The following is a 27,032-nucleotide window of genomic DNA, read 5'->3' on the forward strand; positions in this document are numbered from 1 at the left end:
AAACATTATGATATTTTCTTTAGAGTATCGCATCTGGTAAAGAGTCCTGAATAAATATACGAAATAAGTATTTTTAACAGATCCTTTTCAATTGAGTTGCAGAATGCTGAAATTGTGGGTCCCTGTGGATTTCAGGAAAGTTGATTTGAATGTGATCCTCTGCAGATGAATCCACTGATCTCTGCTTGCAAGGTCTACCTTTAACCAACCATCTCATTTCACAGTGGCTGCCCTGCATATGTAGTAGGTCCCTCGTTTGTGACTCTACAGTATGCTCCATTTCATCCTTCTTCCCCTAGATAAAACTTTCTAATTGTAACTGCCACCATATTGTTCCCCCACGTCAGCATGAACCTCAGCTGATGCTGCACTCCTCTTGCAGCGCCCCAGGGTCCTAGTCGTTGCAGTAATATCATTCTCCTCTAGAGGGGAGTGATGTTACATTTGAAGGCAATAAAGGAGATCTCTTTACCAGGTATCACAAACCATGCAACACACTTCACACTCCAGTCCATCAGGGGGAGCTACGCTCCTATTTATTAGGGCACTCTTCACAATTAGGTAAAACGGGTGGTCTGGATAGGAAGTTAGTCAAAAGCTGGCTGAGCTTCACTCAGTCCAGTCCCTGTCAGGCAGACAGAGGGACAGGAGGAACATCTAGGAGTTGCCGACAGGGTGATCCCTGACAAGGGGTGGGATCCTGTCAGAGGCCTAGACAGAAGGTCACGGAGTTGCGCCTGCCTACCGATGCGGCAGCATCCTAAGAAAGAAACACGAACAGCGAATTGTATTGTAGAGGGTGAGAAACGAAGTCATAGTATAAGGAGAGAAAACCAGAAGGAGTTCTGCCCTACGGAGGCTGCCTCCTTCTGAGGCGCAGGATCCGGTAGCCAGAACACCGAGGGAGCAATCGTCTCCATGCCTTGCTCCAGAGACCGGCAGGACAGCTAATTGCACATTACTGATCCGCACCTATACCCAGGAGGCACGGTGGCAACTTGTGGGGGCCGGGGCGTGCTAGAGTCCCTGTAAAAAGCCGCAGGCCACCAGTCATACGGGTTTGTTCCTATCCATCTGGGGGACAGAGAGAAACATAACATCTTCAACAGTTGTGAGGACCTCACCGAGAAGCTTAGCAGGAAGGTACTACAACACCCAGGCGCTAGAGGAAGGCTACTGATTTCCACCTGGATAAGGGGACTCTGGATTTGCATTCAGACCAGCCGGACTCTGCCTACCCTGTGATCTGTTGCTCTGGACTGTGGATGCTGAAGCCTTCAGTAAAGGTAAAGAGACTGCAACCTTGTGTCCTCGTTCTTCACTGTGCCTTACACCATTCACCATCTACACACTGGGAAGCCCTGGGGACATACTTCACCTGTGGGAAGGTAAACCATCTAGCTGCCGTAACTGTTATGATGCGGTGGTCTAGGAGCAACATGGAACGAGCTCTGAAGGAAGTGGTAACTGTACTGACCGCAGTCCCTAAGCTCAACACAACACTAGAAGTAGCCGTGGAATGCTCCTAACTCTCCCTAGGCATCTCGACACAGCCTAAGAGCTAACTACCCCTAAAGACAGAAGCAGGAAAACTATCTTGCCTCAGAGAAAATCCCCAAAGGATAGATTAGCCCCCCCACAAATAATGACTGTGAGTGGAGAGGGAAAAGACATACACAGAATGAAACCAGGATGAGCACAGGAGGCCAGTCTAGCTTGATAGATAGGACAGGATGGAATACTGTGCGGTCAGTATAAAACACTACAAAAATCCACGCAGAGTTTACAAAAAAAATCTCCACACCTGACTAAAGGTGTGGAGGGTAAACCTGCTTCCCAGAGCTTCCAGCAAGACAGAATTAATTCATACTGATAACGCTGGACAAACATAGAAAGCACTGAACGGATAAGTCCACAATCTGTGAACAGAAAAGCGCAAGCAAAAACTTAGCTTTGCAGAACTGGTCAGGATAACAGGGAAATCCAAAGAGATGTGAATCCAACCAGGAACCATTTACAAGTGGCACTGGCTGAAGAAAGAGCCAGACTTAAATAGCCGAGCAGAAGAGACGATAAGTGGAGGCAGCTGATGACAGCTAACTCCAAGGAGCAGCCATACCACTTGAAACCACAAGAGGGAGCCCAAGAGCAGAACTCACAAAAGTGCCACTTACAACCACCGGAGGGAGCCCAAGAGCGGAATTCACAACACATAACATCACCCCCGTGGACCCCTAAGCAGCGTTGGTCACCCTGACCGAATACCACAGGTGGCGTCACGAACATTTCCCCTTTAAAGACCTTTCCTTCCTTTTTAACATGGACGTCCCTAGGGCCACAGACCGGGTCAGCCACGTGACATCCCCATTGAGAACCGAAGGACCCGGTACCGAGTACCCCACTGCCCTACACGGGGGCGATCCACTCTTGCTTTCTCACACGGTGGACAGCAACACTGGCAGTGTATGGGGCACTGCAGCCAATCATCCCACTCCCATCATCAACAAGGTAAACAGAAAAGAGATATAAATAGCCAATTTGGAGTGGACATCACACAATTATTGTTAGGAGAGAAACATGAGTATTACCTCAAGGTCAGCAGAAATATGCATTATGAAAAACCTTACCTATATTAGAAAACTCCATGTTGAAATATATGATTACTGGATGTAGCTTAAAATGCGTAACATTTTATTGTTGTCAGCAAGTTTTTTTTTTTCCAAGCAACAATATCAGATACTTAGAAAATACGTCTATATTTTTTTTACCCTGGTCACATTTTTGTACAATCATAAGCAACATTTGGTATTGCATCAATATGTTGCTTTATTTGTAAAGCACCAGTTCTTTTGTATTGTTTAACCCTTTTATCCTTGTTCACATTTTTATTTCGGAGCACGCTTCTTTTGAATTTGAAGAAAATTAATCTACTATCTGCAACAACACATGCAATGGATAAATTGCAGGCAGTTTTTTTTAATGGTATTAAGTAGTATTTTAATTATGAGGTCATAAATACTTTTTTAACTGAAAAGCTAAGGATTAGCCCCAGCGAATGTGGCTTAAAGGGAAGCGGGACGTATATGACCTATCAATATGGACATATACCGTATTTTTCGGACTAAAAGATGCACTTTTTCCCCCCCAAAAAAGGGGGGAAAATGGGGGGTGCGTCTAATAGTCGCAATGCAGGCTTACCTAGGTGGCAGAGGTCCGGTGGCAGAGGTGCGGTTGCGGGGGTGTGGCGGCAGAGGAGGCGCAGTAAGCGGGGTCCCTTTCCCCGGTATGGTGATGCAGCAGGCCCGGTATGCAGCAGAGCCGGGTGAATCCTCTTGTTATCGGTGGTGGCGGCCATTTTCCGGAGGCCGCGCGTGCGCAGATGGAGCGCTCTGCTTCCCGGGGCTTCAGGAAAATGGCCGCCGCGATCTCCATCTGCGCACGCGCGGCCTCCCGCGGCCATTTTCCTGAAGCCCCGGGAGCAGAGCGCTTCATCTGCACACGCGCGGCCTCAGGAAGATGGCCGCGCCCACCGATAACAAGAGGATTCACCCGGCTCTGCTGCATACCGGGCCTGCTGCATCACCATACCGGGGAAAGGGACCCCGCTTACTGCGCCTCCTCTGCCGCCACACCCCCACAACCGGACCTCTGCCACCGCACCTCTGCCACCTAGGTAAGCCTGCATGGTACGCCAGGGACCCCTCTCACGCCATACCTCTCACTGCACCTCCTGATCCCAGCACCTCCTGATCCCAGCACCTCCTGATCCCAGCACCTCCTGATCCCAGCACCTCCTGATCCCAGCACCTTCTCATCCCAGCACCTTCTCATCCCAGCACCTCCTCATCCCAGCATCACCCCACCTCTGCCGACACCTTGCCTCCTGTGACCCTGCTCTGCCACCGCCATAAGATACTGTAAATTCGGACAATAAGACGGACCCCCATGTTATAAAAAATCTTTTTTTCTGCAATTTTCACCCCAAATTTGGGGTGCGTCTTATGGTCCGGTGCGTCTTATAGTCCGAAAAATACGGTAAGTAATAGAAATGCTAGTCACTAGTTATGCCTGTATGCCTCATATTAAGGGGATGTGCACACGTAGGTGGGATGTCTGCAGATTTTTCCGCACCTGTTTTTGTAAATCCGCAGGTAAACAACACTGCTGATTAACTGCGGATTTACTGCGGAATTACCGCGGATTTACTGTGGTTTTTGTGCGGATTCCACCTGCGGTTTTACACCTGTGGATTCCTATTGAGGAGCAGGTGTAAACCGCAGCTGAATCTGCACAAAGAATTGACATGCTGCGGAATAAACAGCTCAGTGTTTCCGTGCGTTTTCTTCCGCAGCATGTGCACTGCGGATTTTGTTTTCCATAGGTTTACATGGTACTGTAAACTCACGGAAAACAGCTGCAGATCCATTGCTGAGAAATGTTATATTCTATCTTTATGTTATGTTATGATCCCTGAATGCAGTGCACACAGTAAGGAGGATGAGGTATGTTTTTCTGAGGGAGTGCAGGGCGCAGGCGTATAATGCCAGGACCTTAACTGACATGCATAGGAGGGGGATAGCATTGTAATGAGGACCAGGAGCAGGGATTTCTTCCAGGCATCGCACGCCCGGGCTAGTGTAACATTTCTATTACCTGTATACCCATATTAATAGGTTTTATACATCCTGAGGGGTGAGAGATTCCATTTAAACTAAGGTGGATCTGTTCTATAGCCATAAGCACCTCTGAAGCAAATGCACAGTAGAGAACTGAAGGTCAGCTTTGGATTTTTGCAGTATATGTCTGATTTAACCCCTTAACGATCGCCAATACGCCTTTTAACGGCGGCTGTTAAGGGTACTTAAACCACAGCGCCGTTAATTAATGGCGCTGTGGAAAAAGTGAATAGCGCCCCCGAGAGTCGGACTTTCTCTGGGGTTTCAGTTGCCGGGGGTAGCTGAGACCCCAGAGAACATGATTCGGGTTTTTTTTACCGACCCCCGGGTTGCGATCGCCGGTAATTAACTGTTTACCGGCGGTCACAAAAAAAAAAGAGATTTCCCATTTAATTTCTATGTCCTCCGATGTGATTGCACATCAGAGGACTGAGAAATGGGGTCCCCGATAGCCCCCGATACTCACTTGTCTCTCCCAGGTGCTCCTCGTGGCTCCTGATGGGCGCCGCCATCTTGTTCCGGCCAAAAAATGGCGGGAGCATGCACAGTGCGCTCGACGGCCGACATCCGGAAGATCTTTGGGGTCTCAGCTGCCTGGGGTAGCCGAGACCCCAAAGAACATGATCGGGGTCGGCTTTTACCGACCCCTGTTTTGCGATCGCCGGTAATTAACTGTTTACCGGCGGCCGCAAAAAAAAAGCGATGTGTCATTCTCTGTCCTCTGATGTGATCGCACATCAGAGGACAGAGAAATAGGGGGATTCAGGGATCCAATCATACTTACCGGTATCCCTGGGTCCTCTTGCGTCCCCTCCTGCCCGCCGGCTTCTTCATCCGGTAAGAAAATGGCAGGCGCATGCGCAGTGCACCCGCCATGATCTGCCGGCCGGCAGCTAGAGGAGTTGGGGCTAAATTTAGGGTTAGGGTTGGGGCTAAATTTAGGGTTAGGGTTGGGGCTAAATTCAAGGTTAGGGTTGGGGCTAAATTTAGGGTTAGGGTTGGGGCTAAATTTAGGGTTAGGGTTGCGGCTAAATTTAGGGTTAGGGTTGGGGCTAAATTTAGGGTTAGGGCTAGGGTTAAGCTTTTTTCACACTTGCGTTGGTACGGGGCCGTCGCAATTCGTCGGCCCGATGTACCGACACACGTTGTGAAAATTGTGCACAATGTGGGCAGCAGATGCAGTTCTTCAATGCATCCGCTGCCCAGTATGTGTCCTGGGGAAAAAACACAACGGATCCAGTACACGACGGACGCAACGTGTGGCCATCCGTAGCGATCCATCGGCAATACAAGTCTATGGGCAAAAAATGCATCCTGCGGGCACATTTGCAGGATCCGTTTTATGTCTAAAACGACGGATTGCTACGGATTCCACACAATGCAAGTGTGAAAGTAGCCTTAGGGTTAGGGCTAGGGTTAGGGTTGGGGCTAAAGTTAGGGTGAAATTAGGATTAGGGGTGTGTTGTATTTAGGGTTTTGATTAGGGTTATGGTTAGGGTTGAGATTAGGGTTGTTTTGGGGTTAGGGTTGTGATTATCGTTAGGGTTGTGATTAGGATTATGGATCGGGTTGGGATTAGGGTTAGGGGTGTGTTGGGGATTGGTTAGGAGTTAGAATTGGGGGGTTTCCACTGTTTAGGTACATCAGGGGGTCTCCAAACACGACAGCCAATTTTGCACTCAAAAATTCAAATGGTGCTCCTTCCCTTCCGAGCTCTGCCATACGCCCAAACAGTGGTCCCCCCCACGTATGGGGTATCAGCCTACTCAGCATAAATTGCACAATAAATTTTGGGGTCCAATTTCTCCTGTTGCCCTTGTGAAAGTAAAAATTTGGGGGTGAAAAGATCATTTTTGTGGAAAAAATATAATTTTTTTATTTTCATGGCTCTACATTATAAACTTCTGTGAAGCAGTTAGGGGTTCATAGTGCTCACCACACATCTAGATGAGCTCTTTGGGTGGTCTAGTTTCCAAAATGGGGTCACTTGTGGGGGGTTTCTACTGTATAGGTACATCAGAAGCTCTGCAATTGCAACATGACGCCCGCAGACCATCCCATCAAAGTCTGCATTTCAAGCAGCGCTCCTTCCCTTCCGAGCCCCGATGGGTGCCCAAACATTACCCCCCCCCCACATATGGGGTATCAGCATACTCAGGACAAACTGGTCAACAGATTCGGGGGTCCAATTTCTCCTGTTACACATGAGAAAATAAAAAATTGCAGGCTAAAAACTCACTTTTGAGGGGAAAAAAAGGATTTTTTATTTTCACAGCTCTACTTTATAAATTTCTGTGAAGCACTTGGGGGTTTAAAGTGCTAACCACAAATCTAGATAAGTTCCTTAAGGGGTCTAGTATCCAAAATGGGGTCACTTGTGGGGGGTTTCTATTGTTTAGGCACATCAGGGGCTCTCCAAACGCGACATGGCGTCCGATCTCAAATCCAGCCAATTCTACATTGAAAAAGTAAAACGGCACTCCTTCTCTTCCAAGCTCTGCGGTGCGCCCAAACAGTGGTTGTTGTCTAATTTCTTCTGTTACCCTTGTGAAAATAAGATTTTGTGGGCGAAAAGATCATTTTTGTGTAAACAAATGCGATTTTTTATTTTCACGGCTATACGTTATAAACTTCTGTGAAGCACTTGGGGGTCCAAAGTGCTCACAACACATCTAGATAAGTTCATTAAGGGGTCTAGTTTCCAAAATGGCATCACTTGTGGAGCGTTTCCACTGTTTATGCACATCAGGGGCTCTCCAAATGCGACATGGCGTCCGATCTCAATTTCAGCCAATTCTGCATTGAAAAGGTCAAATGGCGCTCCTACTCTTCCACGCTCTGCGGTGCGCCCAAACAGTGGTTTACCCCCACATATGGGGTATCGGCGTATTCAGGAGAAATTGCACAACAAAATTCATGGTTAAATTTCTGTTTTTACACTTGTGAAAATAAAAAAAAAATGATTCTGAGGTAAAATGTTTGCAAAAAACAGTTAAATGTTCATTTTTTCCTTCCACATTGTTTCAGTTCCTGTCTAAAGGGTTAATAAATTCTTGAATATGGTTTTGAGCACCTTGAGGGGTGTAGTTTTTAGAATGGTGTCACACTTGATTATTTGCTATCATATAGACCCCTCAAAATGACTTCAAATGTGATGTGGTCCCTAAAAAAAATGGTGTGGTAAAAATGAGAAATTGCTGGTCAACTTTTAACCTTTACAACTCCCTAACAAAAAAAAATGTTGTTTCCAAAATTGTGCAGATGTAAAGGAGACATGTGGGAAATGTTATTTATTAACTTTTTTGTGTGACATTTCTCTTTGACTTAAGGGAAAAAAATAAAAAATTTGAAAATTGCAAAATTTTCAAAATTTTTGCCATATTTCTGTTTTTTTCATAAATAATCACAAGTAATATCGAAGAAATGTTACCACTAACATGAAGTACAATATGTCACGAAAAAACCGTTTCTGAATCAGCGGGATCTGTTAAAGCGTTCCAGAGTTATAACCTCAAAGTGACAGTGGTCAGAATTGTAAAAATTGGCTTGGTTATTAAGTACCAAATTGGCTCTGTCACTAAGTGGTTAAAGCTCAAATGTTAACATACCCTTAAGGAGTTGCTTGGGCTAAACACAATTCTGATCCTTGCTGTCACCACCAAGGATCCAGAGTGGACCAAGCTGTGGTCTGTACCAGAAATTGAAATCCTTATCAGCCAAAGGGCCTCTGTAAAGTATAATTGACTTACTCGATCTGGTGACTTGAACAGTGGATGTTTCACTGATGTGCCATTTAAGTCTGACTACTGCAGCCAATCTCAAGATGCAGTGGCCATGTTACAGGTGAACAGTAGCAGCACAGCATTTTTTTTTATTCATTATTAACCCCTTCATGACCCAGCCTATTTTGACCTTAAAGACATTGCCGTTTTTTGCAATTCTGACCAGTGTCCCTTTATGAGGTAATAACTCAGGAACGCTTCAACGGATCCTAGTGGTTCTGAGATTGTTTGGCGAAAATTTTGAAAATTTCGCAATTTTCACATTTTGAATTTTTATTCTGTTAAACCAGAGAGTTATGTGACACAAAATAGTTAATAAATAACATTTCCCACATGTCTACTTTACATCAGCACAATTTTGGAAACAAAATTTTTTTTTGCTAGGAAGTTATAAGGGTTAAAATTTGACCAGCGATTTCTCATTTTTACAACGAAATTTACAAAACCATTTTTTTTCAGGGACCACCTCACATTTGAAGTCAGTTTGAGGGGTCTATATGGCTGAAAATACCCAAAAGTGACACCATTCTAAAAAATGCACCCCTCAAGGTACTCAAAACCACATTCAAGAAGTTTATTAACCCTTCAGGTACTTCACAGCAGCAGAAGCAACATGGAAGGAAAAAATGAACATTTAACTTTTTAGTCACAAAAATTATCTTTTAGCAACAATTTTTTTATTTTCCCAATGGGAAAAGGAGAAACTGAACCATGAAAGTTGTTGTCCAATTTGTCCTGAGTACAATGATACCTCATATGTTGGGGTAAACCACTGTTTGGGCGCACGGCAGGGCTTGGAAGGGAAGGAGCGCCATTTGACTTTTTGAATGAAAAATTGGCTCCACTCTTTAGCGGACACCATGTCACGTTTGGAGAGCCCCCGTGTGCCTAAAAATTGGAGCTCCCCCACAAGTGACCCCATTTTGGAAACTAGATGCCCCAAGGAACTTATCTAGGTGCATAGTGAGCACTTTGAACCCCCAGGTGCTTCACAAATTGATCCGTAAAAATTAAAAAGTACTTTTTTTTCACAAAAAAAATTTTTAGCCTCAATTTTTTCATTTTCACATGGGCAACAGGATAAAATGGATCATAAAATGTGTTGAGCAATTTCTCCCGAGTACGCCGATACCTCATATGTGGGGGTAAACCACTGTTTGGGCACACGGCAGGGCTCGGAAGGGAAGGCGCGCCATTTGACTTTTTGAATGGAAAATTAGCTCCAATTGTTAGCGGACACCATGTCGCGTTTGGCGAGCCCCTGTGTGCCTAAACATTGGAGCTCCCCAACAAGTGACCCCATTTTGGAAACTAGACCCCCCAAGGAACTTATCTAGATGCATATTGAGCACTTTAAACCCCCAGGTGCTTCACAGAAGTTTATAACGCAGAGCCATGAAAATAAAAAATAATTTTTCTTTCCTCAAAAATGATTTTTTAGCTTGGAATTTCCTATTTTGTCAAGGGTAATAGGAGAAATTGGACCCCAAATGTTCCTGTCCAGTTTGTCCTGAGTATGCTGATACCCCATATGTGGGGGTAAACCACTGTTTGGGCGCACGGCAGGGCTCGGAAGGGAAGGCATGCCATTTGGCTTTTTAAATGGAAAATTAGCTCCAATCATTAGCGGACACCATGTCACGTTTGGAGAGCCCCTGTATGCCTAAACATTGGAGATCCCCCACAAATGACCCCATTTTGGAAACTAGACCCCCAAAGGAACTAATCTAGATGTGTGGTGAGGACTTTGAACCCCCAAGTGCTTCACAGAAGTTTATAACGCAGAGCCATGAAAAAAAAAAAAATTATTATTTTCTCAAAAATGATCTTTTAGCCTGCAATTTTTTATTTTCCCAAGGGTAACAGGAGAAATTTGACCCCAAAAGTTGTTGTCCAGTTTCTCCTGAGTACGCTGATACCCCATATGTGGGGGTAAACCACTGTTTGGGCACATGCCGGGGCTCGGAAGTGAAGTAGTGATGTTTTGAAATACAGACTTTGATGGAATGCTCTGCGGGCGTCACGTTGCGTTTGCAGAGCCCCTGATGTGGCTAAACAGTAGAAACCCCCCACAAGTGACCCCATTTTGGAAACTAGACCCCGAAAGGAACTTATCTACATGTGTGGTGAGGACTTTGAACCCCCAAGTGCTTCACAGAAGTTTATAACGCAGAGCCATGAAAATAAAAAATAAAAATTATTTTCTCAAAAATGATCTTTTAGCCTGTAATTTTTTATTTTCTCAAGGGTAACAGGATAAATTTCACCCCAAAAGTTGTTGTCCAGTTTCTCCTGAGTACACTGATACCCCATGTGTGGGGGTAAACCACTGTTTGGGCACACGCCGGGGCTCGGAAGTGAAGTAGTGACGTTTTGAAATGCAGGCTTTGATGGAATGCTCTGCGGGTGTCACGTTGCTTTTGCAGAGCCCCTGATGTGGCTAAACAGTAGAAACCCCCCACAAGTGACCCCATTTTGGAAACTAGACCCCGAAAGGAACTTATCTAGATATGTGGTGAGCACTTTGAACCCCCAAGTGCTTCACAGAAGTTTACAACGCAGAGCCGTGAAAATAATAAATACGTTTTCTTTCCTCAAAAATAATTATTTAGCCCAGAATTTTTTATTTTCCCAAGGGTTACAGGAGAAATTGGACCCCAAAAGTTGTTGTCCAGTTTCTCCTGAGTACGCTGATACCCCATGTGTGGGGGTAAACCACTGTTAGGGCACACGTCGGGGCTCAGAAGGGAAGTAGTGACTTTTGAAATGCAGACTTTGATGGAATGGTCTGCGGGCGTCACGTTGCGTTTGCAGAGCCCCTGGTGTGCCTAAACAGTAGAAACCCCCCACAAGTGACCCCATTTTAGAAACTAGACCCCCCAAGGAACTTATCTAGATGTGTGGTGAGCACTTTGAACCCCCAAGTGCTTCACAGACGTTTACAACGCAGAGCCGTGAAAATAAATAATCATTTTTCTTTCCTCAAAAATGATGTTTTAGCAAGCATTTTTTTATTTTCACAAGGGTAACAGGAGAAATTGGACCCCAGTAACTGTTGCGCAGTTTATCCTGAGTATGCTGGTACCCCATATGTGGGGGTAAACCACTGTTTGGGCACACGTCGGGGCTCGGAATTGAGGGAGCACCATTTGACTTTTTGAATACAAGATTGGCTGGAATCAATGGTGGAACCATGTTGCGTTTGGAGACCCCTGATGTGCCTAAACAGTGGAAACCCCTCAATTCTAACTCCAACACTAACCCCCCCACACCCCTAACCCTAATCCCAACTGTAGCCATAACCCTAATCACAACCCTAACCCCAACCCTAACCCTAAGGCTATGTGCCCATGTTGCGGATTCGTGTGAGATTTTTCAGCATCATTTTTGAAAAATCCACGGGTAAAAGGCACTGCGTTTTACCTGCGGATTTTCCGCGGATTTCCAGTGTTTTTTGTGCGGATTTCATCTGCGGATTCCGCACGGTATTTTCCGCACCATGGGCATAGCGGATTTGGTTTTCCATAGGTTTACTTGGTACTGTAAACCTGATGGAACACTGCTGCGAATCCGCAGCGGCTAATCCGCTGCGGATCCGCAGCCAAATCCGCGCCGTGTGCACATGGCCTAATTCTAAAGGTATGTGCACACGCTGCGGAAAACGCTGCGGATCCGCAGCAGTTTCCCATGAGTTTACAGTTCAATGTTAACCTATGGGAAACAAAAATCGCTGTACACATGCTGCAGAAAAACTGCACGGAAACGCAGCGGTTTACATTCCGCAGCATGTCTCTTCTTTCTGCGGATTCCGCAGCGGTTTTACAACTGCTCCAATAGAAAACCGCAGTTGTAAAACCGCAGTGAAATGCGCAGAAAAAACATGGTAAATACCCCATAAACCCGCAGCGGTTTAGCACTGCGGATTTATCAAATCTGCAGCGGAAAAATCCGCAGAGGGCCAGAATACGTGTGCACATACCAAAACCCTAACCCTAGCCCTAACCCTAGCTCTAACCCTAACCCTAGCTCTAACCCTAACCCTAGCTCTAACCTTAACCCTAGCCCTAACCCTAGCCCTAACCCTAGCCCTAACCCTAGCCCTAGCTCTAACCCTAACCCTAACCCTAGCCCTAGCCCTAACCCTACCCCTAGCCCTAGCCCTAGCCCTAACCCTAACCCTAGCCCTAACCCTAGCCCTAACCCTACCCCTAACCCTACCCCTAACCCTATTCTAACATTAGTGGAAAAAAAAAAATCTATAGTTTTTTATTGTCCCTACCTATGGGGGTGACAAAGGGGGGGGGGTCATTTATCATTTTTTTTATTTTGATCACTGGGATAGATTATATCTCAGTGATCAAAATGCACATTGAACGAATCTGCCGGCCGGCAGATTCGGCGGGCGCACTGCGCATGCGCCTGCCATTTTGGAAGATGGCGGCACCCAGGGAGAAGATGGACAGACCCCGGCAGGATCGGTAAGTATGATGGGGTGGGGGGGAGCACGGGGGGGGGATCGGAGCATGGGGGGGTGGATCGGAATGCGGGAGGGGTGGAACGGATCACGGGGGTGTGGAACGAAGCACGGGGGTGGTGGAACGGAGCACGGGGGGTGGAACGGAGCACGGGGGTTGGATCGGAGTGCGGGGGGGGTGATTGGAGCACGGGGGGTGATTGGAGCACGGGGGTGAGCGGACAAGAGCACGGGGGGGAGCGGAGCACAGGACGGAGGGGAGCGGGGCAGTGTACCGGGCAGATCGGAGGGCTGGGGGGGCGATCGGTGGGGTGGGGTGGGGGCACATTAGTATTTCCAGCCATGGCCGATGATATTGCAGCATCGGCCATGGCTGGATTGTAATATTTCACCCGTTATAATAGGTGAAATATTACAAATAGCTCTGATTGGCAGTTTCACTTTCAACAGCCAATCAGAGCGATCGTAGCCACGGGGGGGTGAAGCCACCCCCCCTGGGCTAAACTACCACTCCCCCTGTCCCTGCAGATCGGGTGAAATGGGAGTTAACCCTTTCACCCGATCTGCAGGGACGCGATCTTTCCATGACGCCACATAGGCGTCATGGGTCGGATTGGCACCGACTTTCATGACGCCTACGTGGCGTCATGGGTCGGGAAGGGGTTAAATGTAGTTTTTATTGTTGTTATTACTCTTCTTTTGTGGAAATATTAGAAAGATTTAAAGATAGTGTGCCTACCATACTATTTTCCCCTTCAACCAATTGTTACGTTCGCACCCCACTGTGCCACAAACCAGACTACCCTGGAAGGGGCGTGACTAAGCAGCTACCTTGGTGTTCACTGGAGCCTCTGATGGTGAGGAAAGGCTTGTGCAGCAGGTAGCTGCCAGGTACCACTCCAGGGTGGTGTCTGGCTGTGGCTGCTGATCCCACTGGGGGATGGAACACTGGGACAGGTGCAGGCAACGGGCTCGACTGGCAGACACGGCTGAGACACTGGCAGGCGGGCACGGCTGAGATACTGGCAGGTGGACATGGCTGAGACACTGGCAGGTGGACACGGCTGACACACTGGCAGGAGGACACGGCTGAGACACTGGCAGGTGGGTATGACTGAGACACTGGCAAGTGGGCATGGCTGAGACACTGGCAGAAAGGCAGGCTGAGACACTGGCAGGCAGGCACGGCTGGTACTCTGGCCGGAAAGGTACTGACTTGGTAGGGACAGGAATAAGGGCAGGTATATGGAAACAGGTAGGGGCCTGTACAGACTGGAAGGTATATGGGAACAGGTAGGGACCTGACCCGCAGGTTGCAGAAGAGAAGTAGAGCAGGATCACAAGCTTGAGGAGCAGAGAGCAGAACAGAGACGATGAACCGCAAGGAACAGAACAAGGCAAAACTGCAAGGAGCGGATGCAAGGCAGAACCACAAGGAGCGGATTCAAGGCAGAATCGCAAGGAGCAGATGCAAGGCAGAACCGCAAGGAGCGGATGCAAGGCAGAACCGCAAGGAGCGGATGCAAGGCAGAACTGCAAGGAGCGGATGCAAGGCAGAACTGCAAGAGGCAGAGCAAATACCAGAACTGCAGGAGGTGGAGCAAAGACCAGAACCGCAGGAGGTGGAGCTAAGAGCAGAGCCGCTGGAGGCGGAGCAAATAGCAGAACTGAAGGAGGAGGAGCAGAGCAGAGCCAAAGGAGGCAGAGCAAAGAGCAGAGCTGAAGGATGTGGAGCAAAGAGCAGAGCCAAAGGATGCAAAGCAAAGAGGAGAAGGAGTGAACACAATGAAGCACACAGTGGATTAGGAAAGGCTACAGACAGGGATACAAACGGACACAGGTATAGGACTAAGTTCAAACAAGGTTAGGTACAGGAACAGGATAAGGTGCACGAATAGGACACAGTACAGACAAGGATGGACATGGGAACAGATACTGGACAAGAACACAGGCCTGAGTATGCAGCCCTCGGGGAGGCGGAAACATAGCACACAAATCGCACAGTAACAGGTCTGGGAATGCAGCCCCCAGAGAAGATGGAAACCAGACAAGACCTGGCACCTCAGCAGCAAGACACTGACTGAGGGAAAAAGTTGCTCAGGCATCATCCTATGGGCGGGGATGCCTTAAAGGGACTCTCACCTGAATTTGGCGGGCTCTGTTTACGGTCCGATGGGCGGTGTTTTCAGTTCTGTCTTGCACCCCTTCCTTTCCCGCTGGCCGCAATATTGTCTTGAATTTGATTAGGTTTCCTCTGTAGTACATGCATGCGCAATGCAATCTCGCCTTGTGCACACACAGGGCATAGTGCGCCGGCGCATGTGCTCTAATGCTTTTCGGCTTTGCCCACAGTTGGGCAAAGCATACTGCACGTGCACAAGGCGAGATTGCATTGCGCACGCGTGTACTATGGAGGAGACCTAATCAAATTCAAGACAATATTGCGGCCAGTGGAAAAGGAAAGGGTGCATGACAGAACCGAAAACACTGCCCATCGGACCGTAAAAAAAGCCCGCCAAATTCAGGTAACAGGTTCCCTTTAAGTATCTGAGGCCTCTTGACAATTGGCTGGGGACACCTTAGGAAGGTGCACAATGACTCAATAAGAGCTAGGAAATGCCTGCGCCACCCCCCTATGCACACAGCCAGGAAGTAATCAGAGAGCAGGCAGAAGATAAGAGGCACCCAGCATGGAGCTGGCAGAAAAAAGAACTCACAGCATGGCCCAGAGTAGTGAGTAAATTGATGTGTAAGGCAGGTGGGGGATGGGAGGCCATGCAGTGATGCCGGCAGGGTTGTTGCAACAATTCTTATATGGGGGTGTTTACTTTTCATTTTACCTGGAATGATGTCCAATCATATTATTGAACAATATTATACATATATATTGATAATTTATTATCAAAATATATTACTGATAAATATGATTTATATGGCAACCTCACTGTGCAAATTCATTTCATGTGTCATACTGTATGTTCCGTTTTTTCTGTATGGAACAGCTTACTGGTGACTTGGTTCTTGCTCTGTCAATAGCTTCTTTGGCTGAAATCTGCTACTGCTGAAAGCGTATTTGTCTTGTGCCTCTAACAGATTACTGGTTCTCATGCTCTTGAGCAGGGGTGTCAAACTGCATGCCTCGACGGCCGCAAACCATGCGTGTTTTCAAGATTTCCTTAACATTGCACAAGGTGCTGTAATCATGATGTGTGTAGGTGATTAAATTATCACCTGTGCAGTACAAGGAAATCCTGAAAACATGACCTGTTTGCAGCCCTTGAGGAATGCAGTTTGACACCCCTGCTCTTGAGCACATATTTCAACATTTCAGATTCTGAAAAATATAGTTTCTGGGAAAAATAGTTTCACATTCTGAATTGGGGTGGTAACATGTGATGCGCTGCAATGTACTTGGCCAAAATCGATAGAGAAATGGACGATCCCAAAGAAAAAAAACACAGAAGGAACTGAATTAGTTGCTTTGGTCATGTTATGCTGTTTCAATTGTTAGGAAAGGCTAATATTTTGACATTTCCCCTTTTAAAACTTTCAAACTCAGTCACAGATTAATAAAAATATAAGATTTATCGATGTCCATAATTGATATTTTAGCTTGCAAATTTAATTACTACAAAATTTACTTTCAACGTACTGTTGGGGATCGAGTTCCTGCCTCTGCACAGGGGGAATCTCGAGCCATCTCCGCTGCGGTCTTCCATTCTTCTCCTGCCACAGTAGCGCCTGCTCAGTGAAGGCGTCGGTCCCAGCGTCTCGCTCAGTCTGACACTGTGCAAAGGGTTACTGCTGCTTTTCCAGCTTCTGCCATTGTAGCCAGTACAGGTCAGCGGCGAGCAGACGTCCTTGGGACTAAGTCCTACTTTTTCCCTTCTGAGCATGCCCAGGGTAAGAACTCTCATTGGAGATCAAGGGTCACATGGTCAGGTACTGCAGCAACTCCCATTGGTCCTCTAGGAAGGTCCTGAAGTTGCTCAAGTTCTGTGGCAGCCTCCCATTGGTCCTTCTAGGAAGGTCCTGTAGTTGCTGCAGCTATAAAAGGTTCGCATGACCGCACGACCAATGCGCTAGTATTAATCCTTGTTATGTGCTTTGCGCCAGTGTGATCATGTATGCCTGTGGTCAGAGTCGGCTGTAAAAGCCATTAGAATACCGGCACCTCCAGTCAGGAGTTTGGTTGCATGTATTCAGGGCCCGACTGAAATAAGCCACTAGAATACCTGCTGCTCCGGTGAGGAATTTGCTGTTGTGTGCTTTCCTGACTGCATGACCACTGACTGCTATCTGCTCAGCAGTTATCTGTGTCCTCCTGTGAGCTTAACAGGACACAGTCCTTTTTATATCAGCGACTCTGTGAGGTATTCGCGTATTCCGCCATATAGTGCCATTTACTAACAGCAGGTTCCTCCTGCACGGTGGACCCCGGGCTGCGAACGCACCAATAACTTCATTCATCTATTTACTCGGTGCGTTCCGCTAGCCCTAACAGAATACTAGCGCCAGGGTCTGGCTAGTAAATGGCAGACGATCATCTCCTACAGCGGTACATCCAGCAGCTGGAGGGTAGGTTGACGGCTCTAGAACGCACAACCTGAGCTGTGGATGTTGCGCAGTCGCTGTTCAGGCTGCTAGTGTGGCTGCAGCCAATTTGTCCTCTGCCACCCCATCTCCGACTTTATCCCATCTGCCGCTTCCAGAGAAGTTTGCTGGTGACAGTAAGCAATGTCGGGGATTTGTGAGTCAGTGCTCCAAACATCTAGAGCTTCTGGCTGCACGCTTTCCTATGGAACGGGCGAAAGTGGGTTTTATCTTATCTCTTTTGTCGGGCAGAGCGTTGGAGTGGGCAATGCTGCTGTGGGAGTGCAATGATCATGTGGTGCAGAGTGCTCCTCTCTTCCTGGACTCTCTGAAACAGGTCTTTCTAGGACCTCGTGTCACCCACGATACGGCACTCCAACTGTTGGCAATAACACAGGGTTCGTCCATAGTCAGCCAGTTCGCCGTCTAGTGCCGAACTCTGGTCTCAGAGCTGGAGTGGCCGGATAAAGTCCTTATTCCGGTGTTCTGGAAAGAACTGGCAGACCATGTGAAGGACGCCTTGGCCACCAGGGAGATTCCCGCCACACTGGAGGAGCTCATTGCAATATCTACCCGCATCGACCTCCGTTTTAACGAGCGGAGGTTAGAGCGGACCCAGTGTAGGCAGAGGTTCCGGCTGGCTCCCACCTTCGCCAGACCTCTAGAATCTTCCGTTCAGGCGTCCGACTCCCATGAGGCCATGGAGGTTTCTCGAGCGGGACCTAAATCCCAGGCCGCTCGAGTACCCATGGTTTGTAATATTTGCCAACAGTTAGGACATTATGCTAATAAATGACCTCATCTATTTACTCGGTGCGTTCCGCTAGCCCTAACACGTACATACCTATAATACTACTTTAAGTTAAAAAAAATATTTGAAAATGAATTCCATAAATCCAAATTTTGTACTGTGATTTTGAATCTTGAGATTTTCTGCATTAAAGATAAATCTCAAGCTGCATTTAGACCAGCCAACGATTCGCTAACGTTTGCTTCTGAATATCGCCCCATTGACCGATATTAGTGTTGCTTATGAGATCAGGGAAATAAACATTCTATTAATGTTCTGTCAATAACATGATGCTATATGGGAACTTTTCCCATTAGTATTTCTCAGCTTTTGTAAATGGGCCAATATACGAGCGCTGATCAACTTGTATATATTTGACCATTGCTTGTTAACAGGTCATGATCTGCCCATCTAAATGGATCCAGAGTCACAAGGTAGTCTAAAGCAGGAATGCACAACCTGCAGCCCTGGGGCCACATGTGATTCGCGATGACATTCTGAAATGGACAGAAAAATACTCGCCTGGCATGTTAACCTCTTAACAAACGCTAATGCAGTACAGACCAAAAATTTGGACACACCTTCTCATTTAAAGATTTTTATGTATTTTCATGACTATGAAAATTGTAAATTCACACTGAAGGCATCAAAACTATGAATTAACACATATGGAATTATATACTTAACAAAAAAGTGTGAAACAATGGAAAATATGTCTTATATTCTAGGTTCTTCAAAGTAGCCACCTTTTGCTTTAATGACTGCTTTGCACACTCTTGGCATTCTCTTGATGAGCTTCAAGAGGTAGTCACCGGAAATGGTCTTCCATCAATCTTGAAGGAGCTCCCAGAGATGCTTAGCACTTGTTGGCCCTTTTGCCTTCACTCTGCAGTCCAGCTCACCCCAAACCATCTCGATAGGGTTCAGGTCTGGTGACTGTGGAGGCCAGGTCAACTGGCGTAGCATCCCATCACTCTCCTTCTTGGTTAAATAGCCCTTACACAGCCTGGAGGTGTGTTTGGGGTCATTGTCCTGTTGAAAAATAAATGATGGTCCAACTAAACAAAACTGGATGGAATAGCATGCCGCTGCAAGATGCTGTGGTAGCCATGCTGGTTCAGTTTGCCTTCAATTTTGATTAAATCCCCAACAATGTCACCAGCAAAGCACCCCCACACCATCACACCTCCTCCTCCATTCTTCACGGTGGGAACCAGGCATGTAGAGTCTATCCGTTCACCTTTTCTGTTTTGCACAAAGACACGGTGGTTGGAACCAAAGATCTCAAATTTGGACTCATCAGACCAAAGCACGGATTTCCACTGGTCTAATGTCCTTGTGTATATTAGCCCAAACAAGTCTCTTCTGCTTGTTGCTTGTCCTTAGCAGTGGTTTCCTAGCAGCTATTTTACCATGAAGTCCTGCTGCACAAAGTCTCCTCTTAACAGTTGTTGTACAGATGTGTCTGCTGCTAGAACTCTGTGTGGCATTGACCTGGTCTCTAATCTGAGCTGCTGTTAACCTGCGATTTCTGAGGCTGGTGACTCGGATAAACTTATCCTCAGAAGCAGAGGTGACTCTTGGTTTTCCTTTCCTGGGGCGGTCCTCATGTGAGCCAGTTTCTTTGTAGCGCTTGATAGTTTTTGCCACTGCACTTGGGGACATTTTCATGTTTGCCCAATTTTTCGGATTGACTGACCTTTGTTTCTTAAAGTAATGATGGCCACTCGTTTTCTTTACTTAGCTGCTTTTTTCTTACCATAATACAAATTCTAACAGTCTATTCAGTAGGACTATCAGCTGTGTATCCACCAGACTTCTGCACAACACAACTGATGGTCTCAACCCCATTTATAAGGCAAGAAATCACACTTATTAAACCTGACAGGACACACCTGTGAAGTGAAAACCATTTCCGATGACTACCTATTGAAGCTTATCAAGAGAATGCCAAGAGTGTGGAAAGCAGTCATCAAAGCAAAAGGTGCCTACTTTGAAGAACCTAGAATATAAGACATATTTTCAGTTGTTTCACACTTTTTTGTTGAGTATACAATTCTACATGTGTTAATTTATAGTTTTGATGCCTTCAGTGTGAATTTACAATTTTCATAGTCATGAAAGTACAGAAAAATCTTGAAATGAGAAGGTGTGTCCAAACTTTTGGTCTGTACTGTGCGTCTAAAAATGGCGGCCGCTAAGGGGCTTTATTCCCCCATCGCCACTTTAGAATGGTGATCAGGAATATGGTGATAGCTCCGCCCAGAGTTCTAAAATCTTCAAGGTCTCAGATACTGGAGGTAGCCTAGACCCTGGAAAACATGATAAGGGCCCGTTTTTCTGTTCCCTAATCATGTGGTCGATCTTGTAAAAAAAAAAGAGAGCCGCGTAAAAATAATTTTTCTCTCCTCTGACATGATATAACATGTCAGAGGAAAGAGAAATGGTGTCCCCAAACCCCCCACAGTACTTTGATACCGTTACCGCCATCCTCCGGCTTTCCTCCTCTTCATGAAGCAAAAAGGAGGGTGCATGAGCAGTGCATCCACCAAAATCTGCACCCGGCAATCACAGGGCATTTTTTTTTTAATGGTTGCTAACTTTTCATCACTGTGATAGCCTCTAAAAGTAGCTAGTTCACTAAGGAGTTAAGTATAAGTGAGTAGCTTCTCACATAGAAGAGTAGTGGCTGCTGTGGAGCATGTCCTGGCACATAATAATGAGGCATGGTGTAGACATCTCTTGGATGCCTCACACATCAGGAGAATGGGGTCTCTAGGATCAGTTTTGCACTTCAGAAAAGATTATGCGAATTAGACAGGTGACCATCCGTGTCTGGGGATTGCTCCATTGTGGTTTAGGAGAGATGTGAAACATTAGACATGTGCATGCATGACCTCTTCCTCTTTAGGGTAAATTCAGACAGTTTTTTTTTCCAAGTATTTAGAAGTGTTACTGCAAAATCCACATGAAATTAGCTTTAAATATTCTGAATAAGCTTACTATACTAAACACAGCACTGTTTGCACTATAGGAGCTTTTTAAATGATAAAACTATGTTACACAGTTTTTGTTCCTGGCTTCCAAGTGTAATATTTCAACTGCTTATGGTTAAAGGTTCCACTGTCACCCCCTCCAGCCGTTATAAACTAAAAGAGCCACGTTGTGCAGCAGTAATGCTGCATTCTAACAATGTGGCTCTTTTAGTTTTTTGTTCATATATTCCCAAAATAAAGCGCTTTATAACTTCTCCAAAATACCTGTCTTTATCCAGGGAGGCAGGTCCTCACCCCCCTGCTTGAAATGCCACACTGCCGTCAGTCTGCAAGCCTGGCTGTGACGTCAGATGGCCAGAGCTCACTGCGCCTGCGCCAGACAGTACTACACAGCGCAGGCGCCGGATTTAATGCAAAAACGGCAGTGTGGCGTTTCAAGCAGGGGGGTGAGGACCTGCCTCTCTGGATAAAGACAGGTATGTTGGAGAAGTTATAAAACGCTTAATTTTGGGAATAAATGCACCAAAAACTAAAAGAGCCACCTTGTTAGAATGCAGCATTACTGCTGCACAAGGTGGCTCTTTTAGTTTATAACGGCTGGAGGGGCTGACAGTGGCCCTTTAAAGACTATGGAAAAACGACTTCATTCAACACAAACTTTGATTTTATGACCACAGGGCAGAAAAATGTATATATCGAGTCAAATGAAGGATATTACACCATATCAAATGTTTATATATTTTTGTTCCTGGTTCCAAAGTGTGTTTTCCTAACCTGTTAGGCCTAAAACAAATAGAAAATAGTTGTTGCTCCACAAAAACTTTGCTTTTATGATCAGACTTCTATGGTTTATACTTTCGATATGCCATATATGTCACAGAAGGGGGTTCGGACGTAAGCCCCGACAGAGCCACTGAACATGGTGGCAAACATGATGTGAACCCAGCCTATGGTATGTGCACACATTAAAGGGACTCTGTCACCTGAATTTGGAGGGAACAATCTTCAGCCATGGAGGCGGGGTTTTTGGATTTTTGATTCACCCTTTCCTTACCCGCTGGCTGCATGCTGGCTGCAATATTGGATTGAAGTTCATTCTCTGTCCTCCGTAGTACAAGGTAATCTTGCCTTGCGCAGGCGTGTACTATGGAGGACAGAGAATGAACTTCAATCCAATATTGCAGCCAGAATGCAGCCAGCGGGTAAGGAAAGGGTGAATCAAAAACCCCAAAACCCCGCCTCCATGGCTGAAGATTGTTCCCTCCAAATTCAGGTGACAGTGTCCCTTTAATGAGTTTTTTTCCCATCTATTAGAACAAGTGAAAAATGTTTTAAAAATGGTGAACAAATTGACATGCTGCAGATATGAAACTGCAAGGAAAAGTAAGCAATCTATGCATGAGTTTTCAGAAGTCGCATTTACTGCAATTTTTTGCGGCTAAAATGTGACTGGTGAATACATACCCTTATAGTTTTGTACATCATATAAAGAGTGGCAAGAACTTTATCACAGCATCTGCCAAGCATTGAGTTATAGGTATGTAACAATCAGAAACTAGAGAAACAGGATATGCCAGTGTTAGAGTTATCAAGAAGTCTATAAATATCGATAAAAGGATTTTCTTTTAATTAATTGAGGAATGGGGAAAAGGAAGTAAAGTGATGTCAAGTATTTAAAATCTTGTCACCTAATCCGGGAGCATAGATAACAATGTGGTGATTCACAATATTAATCAAACTATTATATTTGATCAGAATAGTGATAACTAAGAACCTTGTTATTTACATGTATTATTACTATTTATTACATTTATTACTATTTATTGTTATTATTATTTATTGTTATAGCGCCATTTATTTCATGGCGCTTTACATGTGAGGAGGGGTATACATAATAAAAACAAGTACAATAATCTTAAACAATACAAGTCATAACTGGTACAGGAGGAGTGAGGACCCTGCCCGCGAAGGCTCACAATCTACAAGGGATATTTACTTACTATAGGGGTATATGCTCTTTTTTTTTTTCTTGGGTTTTGTCTGTGAAATGGCCACAGCGTGAACATTCATGAAATGTCAAGTTCCGGATCTCCTCCAATCCCCAGGGGTGTTCGTGAATGGGTCCTGCCTTTGGGAAAGGAGGAGATCTGGAACTTGATGTGACATCAGTGGTGGCTGCAGTCGGGGGCACATGATGCCGAGTGAGCGATCAGCGATATCGCCGCTCACAGGCACAGATGGCAACAAGAGTTATTTACAAAAATGCTTCTGTACAAGGCTTAAATCGACGAGGGAATTATACGATGTAGTGGACAAACGTCTTTAAATTGCAATTGCTCTCATCTGTCAGAGAAAGCAGCACACCCTATTAACAATATCAGTGACAGATTACGGTAAGCTTTGTAGAGGCCCGTAGGCAAATGTAATCTTGTTGTCTCTCCAGGAAATTATTTCCTAATACGTTATTACATTTGCTAACAATTTTGAGACACCAATTAAATGTATTAAACAGAACAAAAATTAAGTTAATAAAATGTCATTATAACCCAGAAAATGTAATTATCTAATATTCACCTTGTGTGTGTCTATATACTGTATCCCTGTCTGTATTCTTGGAGCTTCTACTCATGAGTAGAGATGAGTGAATATCTTCGGCTCCCTCCTTATTCAGCAAGCTATAGCGCTTACCGAATAAGCCGCAGCGGGAACCTGGAGTGCTCCCAACAATCAGCTCTTCCGAGGCGCAGCTGCATGTGTCGCGAGCTATTAACCTGGAGATTAACCCTGTATCTGCAGGTTAATAGTGTATTCCAACCTGACATGTTCCAACTAATGCACACACTACGGACACATTGCTAATTACTAACACGGTAAAACCAACAACGCCGGGTTGGTCCTTTTAAGATACATGAATTTAATATAGACTGTCTGGAATTCTGTACTTCGCTCTATAAGGATTTATACAAAAATATGTTCAGTATTAAAATACTCAGGAAATTTTAAGTTTTTACTGATTTCACGAGAGGCTGTTAAATTGGCTATTGATATATGAATTCAGAATATAATACCCTATAATTTTGTTTCAGCAGAACATAGCAACAGTAATTACATTATGTGCCATTTAGCATAAGCAATTTATTTCAGATTTTGGGCTTTCGGTTGAAGGAAAACTTTGAATGCTGCAACCAGTCACTTTGACTATGTAGTAATTCTGGTATTTAAGACATGTGACTGCAAATTATGGTGTTTAAAGAGGATGTTTCACCACTATAAGCACGTTAAACTGACCTCACCCTGGAATACTGGCTGCTGAGCTGAATAAAATGTTATTTTTATTTTTTCATATCTCTACTCCACAGTGAAAATAGCAGCTTGTAAAGTTTACGTTAAAATTTGTTAAGTCCAAGGGGACGTTACCAATTCTTTGTGGGTGTGACCAATCGTAAGGAGGCAGCAACATACTGGGGAAGAGGAACGCAACACCACCATAGCTTACAGCTGGTTTCTCATTTTGAGGCATGTATTGACAGACAGTCTGAAATTCCCACTGACCTCTTGGCAGAGCTGGGGAAGAAGTTAATTTCCCTGGGGAAAAATCTCTAGTAATATCCTCTTGGGTGTAACATAAATTGTAATATAAACAAGCTAATATCTATAGAATGGAAAGGAGAAATTAAAAAAATAGTGTGCAATTACATACACCTTTTATCTCACGGCGGCTGGTGTAGCAGAAAAGGGACTATGTTTAACTCCTGGCACATTGCAATCACACAACCTGTGCAGTGAGATCAGAATGTTATTACATGCGTCATAATGAGAAACATACTTGTGATGGTGGTGAGTGTGGATCCACTGCTCCACTGTCCAGGCTTACTCTGGAGGGGCATAACTACCTGGTCTTCACTAGAGCCTCTGATGGTGAGGATAGGTTTGGGATATTAGGGTAGACACCAGGTGTCCCTCCAGGGCAGTTCCAGACCTGCAGCAGCTGACCAACGGGTCAAAGAGAGAAAACGATGCACCAAGCTCGAAGACAAGGATGTGGTCAAAAAGCCCGAGGATGCACGGACAGCACAAGTTCAAAATACAGAGGCAGGTTCAGAAGTGGAGAGATCAGACAAAGTGAGTAAACAAACGGGTTGGTAACAGAAGAGTCAGATCAAAAAATGCACCTTGGCAGGGAACTAGAAATGAACAGCAACTAGGACCTAAAATCAAGCAAGGTATGAAGGATTGCGCTGCCTAATATATCCACTTCCGGCTGGTGATAGGCCAGAGAAGCAAAACTCTGCAGAACACAGTGATTTTAAATTCCTGCAGAGTCTGGCTGCCCTTCTTATAGCCGGATGGAGACTCTCCAGCACCATCAGGATGTAACAGTGCTGGAAATGTAGCATGAAGCAGCTCAGCAAGATGATCTGACATTGGGGGGAGCAGAGCGGTGCACACCGTGAGTAGGATGTCGCTTACAACCAGTGGAAGTCACAGGCATGACACTGGTCCCTTGTGTAAGCTATAGTAGGGGTGTAGGTGTGTTCTTTTTTTCCCTTGTGTGTTGCTGCCTGCTTATGAATTGTCACCATCATGCATACACACTGTAAAAAATCTTACGCAATGCCCCCTTGGGCTTAACATAAATTATAATCTACGCTTATTATAAAGTTAAGATCTCTGCGACAAAGAGAACTTAACAAACAATGAAAACTAAGTTTGAGGCAGCGCTATTCCATGAGGTGACCAGTTTAAGATGTTCACAATGATTATGGCTCTCTTTAATTATGTTATCACGTTAATTAAATAATTAAAACTTGTCTTTTTCCAGCAACATCACCAATGGTATAGAAGCTCATCCTTATTATCTTTCCTGCTTAGTGAATGACAGCTTTGTATTTACAGTCATACATGGAAAGAGCAGGGATTCATACTACTGACAATAAGGTCTAACAGACCGCCATAGCCCCCTCCATCTTTTAACCATCTAGATGCCAGTGTAGTGATTGTCAGTAGCTGACAGTAGGGTCTAACAGACCACCATAGCCCCCTGCATCCTTTAACCATCTAGATGCCACTGTCATGATTGACAGTGGTAAGGGATTACGTGAAGGAAAACACCGTGTGCACAGCTACAAACTGGTGCTACGACTAGGTTCCCAAACCATCAGTATAGACAACAAGAAAATCTAGCACTCAACTTCAGCAACCGTAGAAACGATTTATTTGTAGCACTAGAAACGTTTCAGTCCCTGGGGACTTTCAATCAGTCACGTGCCTATGTAGGCCAATAGGGCCAAGGTCATGGAGCAGAGAGAATATATGCAAATTGCGCAGAGGCAGGACACCCCTAATGGCGCAAATGGAGGAGATAGTAAGAGCTTTGAGAGAAATGCTGATATGGTGGGGAAATGGCCACCTAATGGGTTAAAGCACCCGCAAGCTGACGATGATGGTGAGAGGGGAAGAGCACAGCCTCCAGACACGGCGTCCACCGCAAGACTTGCATATATTCTCTCTGCTCCATGACCATAATAAGTGGTGTTAAAAGGCATATAGGCAGACATTAAGGGGTTAAATAAACAGGGCTAACATATAATAACAGACGCAGACAACCTTGGACAAGAGTGCTGTTTTTGGAAAAAGCAGACCCTTTAGCTCATCTCAGGCACCCATCTTAATATTGTTATTCTTTCATCACAATTCCCGTGTTAATAGGGAGGAATCATC

The sequence above is a fragment of the Ranitomeya imitator genome, chromosome 3, assembly GCF_032444005.1.
Source record: "Ranitomeya imitator isolate aRanImi1 chromosome 3, aRanImi1.pri, whole genome shotgun sequence".
Taxonomy (NCBI): Eukaryota; Metazoa; Chordata; class Amphibia; order Anura; family Dendrobatidae; genus Ranitomeya; species Ranitomeya imitator.